The sequence below is a fragment of the Oryctolagus cuniculus genome, chromosome 2 (assembly GCF_051225735.1).
Source record: "Oryctolagus cuniculus isolate XC-2025 breed Fujian yellow rabbit chromosome 2, ASM5122573v1, whole genome shotgun sequence".
Lineage (NCBI taxonomy): Eukaryota > Metazoa > Chordata > Mammalia > Lagomorpha > Leporidae > Oryctolagus > Oryctolagus cuniculus.
In genome coordinates this window covers 116,365,217-116,372,596 of record NC_142868.1, presented here as the reverse complement: position 1 = coordinate 116,372,596, position 7,380 = coordinate 116,365,217, and positions in this window count along the sequence as shown.

The window sequence follows — 7,380 nt, the reverse complement described above, 5'->3', positions numbered from 1 at the left end:
TCCTTTCCAATCTGTACTTGTTTCCTTTTCTTGCTTCACTTCACAGACTAGAAACCCAGTACAGTGTTAGATGGAAGTAGTGTGAGCAGACACCCTGGCCTTGTTCCCAGTTTTAAAGACTAAGCATTGGGGCCAGCATTTGGCTTAGCAGTTAAGACACCTGCAAGCCATATCTGAGTGTCTAGGTTCAATTCCCAGCTCTAGCTCTTGAGTCTGGCTCCCTACCAGTACCAGTCCTGGAAGGCAGCAGGTGATGATTCAAGTAGCTGGATTCCTGCCACCCATGTGGGAAACCTGGAATGAGTTCCTGGCTCCTAGCTCCAGCCGGTCAGCCTGCCCAGTACTGGCCGTTTGGGGTATTTAGAGAGTAAATAGTAGATGGGAGTGTTCACACTCTCTCTCCCCCACCCCCAGAATAAATTTTTAAAACTCAAAAAAGTTTATAAAAATAAGAAAAGGGGAAAGCATTCAATATTTTACCCTTTTCCAGTCATGTTCCTTTACTGTAGATCTGCAACTCTAGCCACCTCTCCTTCCACGCAGAAGTAACAACCAGATGCTCTACGTCCAGGTCTGCCCCCTGGAGGATTTCCTTTGATTGCGCTGTGGTTGGTTTGAGGTTCATGTGCTGGAAGCGTGGTCCCTAACGTGGCAGTGTGAGGTGGTGGAACCTGGAAGAGGTGGGGCCTCGTAGACAGTGGTTACTGCTGTGGTGCTGCTGCTCTTAGGATCAGTGTAGTTCTCATGGGCCCTCACAAGGTTGCTCGAGAAAGGATCACTATAGAAAGCAAACCTGGCCCGAGTCACCACGGCTTCCTGTCCCACTGTGTGATCTCAGCCCCTTATCCTAAGGGACAGCCGAATGCCTTCGTGTCTGACTTGGGACCAGATGTGCCTCTCACAAGAAGCTTGTTATACTGGCAGATGCCCTGCCAACTCTTGTCTCACCTCCATCTGGTTTATTCCTACCAGGATAGCTTGGTCAAGTGGGATACGAGTGGGACACAACAAAATGCAGGAAATAAGAGAAGCAGTGTATTTCTTACAAATCCCAGAGAGAAGAAGGTGTGGCTTCCCTGGGCCAGTGGGAAGGGAGAGCCGCCCAGGACATTCACACTCTTGTCAGGGAACGAGAGAGGGGCCAAGGGACCAGTGGGCCAAGACCTTCACTGGTGTCCAGGGCATTACCTAAGCAGGTTTCCTGAAGGGAGCTGTAATTGGAAGGTTTCCAGCAGACATAAGTGCTGTGGCGTCACACTGTGCCTGAGAGCTGGTGCCTGCAGCACAGCTGGCACTCTGTAGGCTGAGAGGGTCAGGTAGCTGATACCAAGGCGTTCCATAGAGAAGTGGCCACCAGCAGGTGCTAGGACAAGGCAGGTCCCTGGAGGAGGCACAGTAAAGCTCTGGGGGGCCATGGAAAGCCGAAAAGTGTGTAAAAAGTGCTGGGCCCTCTTCTGCGATGGGACAGAGCTGACTTGTATTCAGAATGCATGTCGGGGCAACCTCAAATTCCAATCATTCACCAGAGACGGCACAGCTTGGCTCAGAGTCCTAACAGCCTGCCCTGTGGTCACACAGCCTCCTCTCCGCCACTGCCACTTGCAGCTTCGTCACTTCTGCTGGGTCACAGGCCAAGTGCGGAGCAGCTTGCTGAGCAGGCACTGCCTTCTTTTGTTCTGGGCCCTGTGCAAAACTGACAGCCTTTCAGTTTATTCAGAAAATGGGTCAGACAAGAACATCCACATGAGATCTCACCTCCAGTGTCTAAACCTACTGCCTCTCTCTGAGTGCCAGGAGGGGGCAGCTGCACTTCTCCTTCACCTTGAGAGAGATAGCCCGACATGCCCCAGGCCGAGTGACCCCCAGAAAGCTCACTGAGCGTGTGTATGTGTATGTGATTTATAACCCACTCTCTGGCAGACATTTGCTTCATCAAGTGGCTAGAGTAGCCGTTCCTTCCAGTCAGCATGACATCATCAGTGTATTAGACCTGTGTGGTGCCCTGTGGGGTGAGAAGAGAACCAGACTAGATGATGACAGATGACCAGGGAGCGAATACAGTCCTAAATTTAGATAAGCAACAGGGATTACTGGCCCGGCTAGCTCAAGGCAAACTGCTTGTGATGTCTTTACTGAAACTCATCAAGGGGAAAAAAATGTTCATCAGATCAATAGCGGGATGCTTTGTTCCAAGGGAGGCATTGATTTGTTCCAGCTATGAAACCATACCTGAAACAGCAGCTGCAATTGGAGTTACAACCTAATTAAGCGTAGAATAATGCACATCACTCTCTAAGATCCTTCTTGGGTCTGCACAGACCAGGGAGCTAAGCTGAATGGGAACATGGTAGAAATCCTTCCCGTTGGTGACTAGTGGGGGCACTGAGTCGGCAGTCCTCCAAAAGGAATGCCACGTTGCTTTGGGTTTACCATTTTGGTAATCAGAGGCTGATTGATGTTGATGGGTCCTCTTCTTCCACCCTTCATTTTCCATTTCCCCTCCCAGTTGAGTAGTTTGTCTTGTTTCTGAAACTTACACTTCCTCATCTGTAAAGTGGGTGGTGACGCCAGCCCTGCCTGTGTTGAGGGTTGTTGTAAGGCTCGCATGAGATTGCAAAAGACGCATTGTAAACAGCAGAACCCTCTACAGGGTGTCAGGAATAATTGCTGTAGTTATTATTACCTCTCCTCTCCCACTTACATAGAAAACTTGAGGTCCTAATCCCCGGGTTACTATTTCAGTCAGGATTCTTTTTATTGCCTTTTCTTGTTGCAAGTACTTGGAATCCACTCAGAGTAGCTGAAGCATAAATAGGGAACAGAACCTGAAACACACAGAAATGTCTCAAGAAACTCATGATTAAGGGGCTGAAAATGAACTAGAACTTCATGTGGTACTGAAGCAGGAACTGGAGAAGCATTAAGACCGTAGTGGTGCTGAGAGTGCACTTCTCAGATCTCTGGCTGTGGTGAGCACGATTAAGCTGCAGCCTCCAGCCCAGCCGCGGGGCTCTGAAATCCGTGGCCACATTGGCACTGAGACCTCCCTCCCCGAAGGCGGCTCCCGCCCAGTGCCTGCTGTGGCAGGGATACTAAGGCGGCCCGTTCTCGGAGGTGAGGGACTCCTCCAACGTTGGCTCAGCATCAGCTTTGTCACAGCCTTGTTGGAACTGCACAGCAGTCTCGGACCCCACCAACCGCTTCTTTCCTGCCTGCTCTACAGGGTCAGACCCACAGCGCGGCTCTCCTAAGCTCTCCTGGCGCCATAGTTCCTTCCTGTGTGTTCTCCCAGCACATAGCTTGGACATCCCATCCTGTCTGGGCATCTCCTCAGATGATTCAAACTAACACAGGAACCTTGATCTTTGCTATCTGACAATCCCAGGCTAGCTCGTCTCTTGTCTCTTTTCTTTATACTTTTCTGCTTTCTGCTTTATTCCTCACTCACCCAACCCTTTCCTGGTCTGCTGTGCTTTTTCATCCATACAAAGATGTCTGATCCAGTTTCTAAATTTACAGATCCTCCCAGTTTGAGCACTAAGGGATACTAATATCTTTGAATCCTGATTTTTAAGCTTGGAAAACTGCAATGTCCTCACTTGGATTGGGAGCCTAGCCCTGCTCCTATGGCCAAGGAGACAGAAATCATAACATAAACATTATTATTAAAACCCATTTCTCTTCTCTCTGTAACTCTTTCAAATAAATAAAATTAATCTTTAAAAAAATAAAGGGTATAGGGTGTCTTCATAAAACAAACAAACAAACAAACAAAAACGGGCCGCAAAGCGGAGTTCCCCTTCTGAGATCCCCTTCTGTCTGCATTGTTCAGCAAATGTTACTGAGAGCGGCACCAAGAAGGGACGATGACCACAAAGAAGAGTTCTCAGCACGCCAGCACCAAGCCTGCAGTGCTTAGTGCAGCGTGTCTGGGTGTGGGAAGTTAAAATAAGGACGTAGACAATGGTTTGGACATTGTAACTGGAATAGAATTCATTGTGTGGTTAGGAAGCTCATAAACAAAATTTTAAATAAAGAAAATATATATTAGGAAAAAAAAAGACCCATTTCCCAGCAAATGACTGCCTTGTTTAAATGAGAAAATAGGAAAAATCAGAAAGAACTACTTCATTTTCCCACCAGTAAATCTACCAATATATACCTGTGTTGTTTTTTTGTTTTTTTGTTGTTTTTTTTTTTTGTTAAAGCTATATATAACCTAAACACTCTTTTTAGGTAATTTTTGAAGCATTTTAAAATATTTATTCATTTATTTATTTAGAAGAGTGAGCAAGAGAGAGACAGGGAGAAGGGAGAGAGGGAGAGAGATCTTGCATCCACTGTCTTACTTCCCAAATGGTTGCAACAACTGAATGTGGGCCAGACCAAAGCCATGAGCCAGGAACTCCATCCAGGCCCTCACATGGGTGGTAGGGCCCCAAGCACTTGAGACATCTGCTGCTGCCTTTCCTAGTGCATGAGCAGGAAGCTAGATTGGAAGCAGAACAGTCAGGACTCAAACTGGCATTCCAATATGGGATGCTCACATTCCAAGTGGTAGCTTAACCCATTGTGCCACACCACCAGCCCCTTCAAATGTTTTTACTTATTCTGTTAGAGAGATCTTCCATTTGCCAATTCACTCTCCAAATGCCCACAACAGCCAGGGCTAGGCCAGGCCAAAGCTAAGATTCAGAAACTCAATCCCGATCTCCACGTGGTGGCAAGGTCCCAAGCAATTGAGCCATCACCTGCTGCCTCCCAGGGTGCACATTTGCAGAAACAGAGTGAGGACTCAAACCCAGACATTCCAATATGGGATGTGAGCATTCCAAGCAGTTACTTAACCACTGCACCAAACACCCACCCCTACCTCTACTCCTAAATTGGAACCCAGGATGACTATGTTCTGTGGGAAGGCCTAGAGGAGGCTTCATTTACATAGCAGTAGGAGAAGCCAGCACTGTGGCATGATGGGTAAAGCCGCAGCCTGCACCCCAGCTGCTCCACTGTCTTCAAATCCAGCTCCCTCTAATGGCTGGGAAAAGTGCCAGAAGATGGCCCACGTGTTCAGGCCTCTACCACCCATGTAGGATGAAGCTCCTGGCTTTGGTCTGGCCCAGCACTGGCTGTTGTGCATGTCTGGGGAGTCAACCAGCAGATGGAAGAAGCTCCTGGCTCCTGGCTTCGGATTGGTACAGTTCTGGCCATTGCAGCCATTTGGGGGAATGAACAAGCAGATGGAAGACTTTCCCTCTCTCTCTGCCTCTGCCTCTCTGTAACTCTGTCTTCCAAATAAATAAATGTATCTTTTTTTTTTCTTTCTTTTTTTTTTTTTTTTTACAGGCAGAGTAGACAGTGAGAGACAGAGAGAAAGGTCTTCCTTTGCCGTTGGTTCACCCCCCAATGGCCACCGTGGCCGGCGCACTGCACTGATCCGAAGCCAGGAGCCAGGTGCTTCTCCTGGTCTCCCATGGGGTGCAGGGCCCAAGCACTTGGGCCATCCTCCACTGCACTCCTGGGCCATAGCAGAGAGCTGGACTGGAAGAGGGGCAACCGGGACAGAATCTGGCGCCCAGACCAGGACTAGAACCCGGTGTGCCGGCGCCGCAGGCGGAGGATTAGCCTATTGAGCCGCGGCACCGACCAATAAATGAATCTTAAAAAAAAAAAAAAAAAAAAAAAAAAAGAGTTCATCTACCATGAAAGAGACACTAAACAGGGACTAGCATTGTGGCATAGCAGGTAAAGCCAGCGTCCCATACAGACACCAGTTCGAGTCTCAGCTGCTCCACTTCCAATCCAGCTCCCTGCTAATGGCCTGGAAAAAAGCAGCAGAGGATGGCCCAAGTGCTTGTGCCCCTGCACCCACGTGAGACACAGGAGAAGCTCCTGGCTCCTGGCTCTGGTTTGGCCCAGCCCTGGCTATTGTGGCCAGTTGGGGAGTGAATCAGCAGATAGAAAATTTCTCTGTCTCTTCCTGTCTTTTCTCTGTAAATCTGCCTTTCAAATAAATCAATATATCTGAGAGAGAAACAGACTAAACAAAGAAGTAGACAAAATGATCCAGTCAAGTTAATGTCAACCACATGCTATTGGCCACCCCAGTACTGGCACAATGGGCAGTGAGTGGGATAGTCATGGTGGCAGGGGAGGGGACAAAGCATGGACCCCATAGCATAGGCTCCCATTCAAAGACCGATGTACCTACTGCCACTACTCAAGGTCCAGACTGGCAGCAATGAAGTCAGTGCTGTTGCTCCAAAAACAGCAGCATCCCTCAAGGACAGCAGGTAGCCGCGTCCATGTCGAAGAAGGCAGCATTTATTTGGACTAGACTTAACGCATTCTGGATATGGTTTGCCTTTTCTGCCTGCAGAGCCATGGCCAGCACCAATGTCTGAGGGCTTACTGAGTGTTTCACGCATTGACCCAGGATCCCACAGAACGTCCTGTGACCCCTGAGGAAGGGTCTGCTGCACAGCCTAGGAGACACGATAGTGGCAGGTGACGAGGGAACCCACTGCACCACCCTGGAGAGCCCTGCTGAAGGAATAGCTGAGGCGCCAGCTTAGAGAGGATGCTTGTTAAGGCCAAGACATCGCCTTCCAAGACACAGTTTATACTCTATCAACAACCAGCTGGGTGTCATGTCCCACTAGGAAGAAGACTGAGGGCTAGGAACCAAGGTGGGAGTGGCTCCACTCTCTATTCGTCCCAAAATGGAGTGTTTCTATCACTACAACTTTGAAGTCTGAGGGTTTTGAGGTCCTGGTTTCCGAAGAGCAGAAGTATGCCAAGGGACCAATAAGCAGGAGTCACCATCCTGGCAGGAGTCATGTGTTTTAAAGATTATTTAGGGGCCAGCGCTGTGGCATAGCAGGTAAAGCTGCTGCTTGCAGTGCCGGCATCCCATATGGGCACCAGTTCGAGTCCCGGCTGTTCCACTTCCAATCCAGCTCTCTGCTATAGCCTGGGAACAGTGGAAGACGGCCCAGGTCCTTGGGCCCCTGCACCCACAAAGGAAACCCAGAAGTTCCTGACTCCTGGCTTCAGATTGGCCCAGCTCTGGCCGTTGCAGCCATCTGGGGAGTGAACCAGCATATGGAAGACCTCTCTCTCTGTCTCTGTCTACCTCTCTGTAACTCTTTCAAATAAATAAATAAAATTTTTAAAAGATTTATTTATTTATTTATAAGATGTGTTTGAAAGGCACAGTGACAGGGAGAAAGGGAAAGAGACAGAGAGAGATCTTTCAACCACTGGTTCATTCCCCAAATGGTTGCAACAGCCATGGCTGAACCAGGCCATAGCCAGTACCTGGAGCTCCATCCTGTTCTCCCACATGGGTGGCAGGCATCCAAGTACTTGACCCTTCAT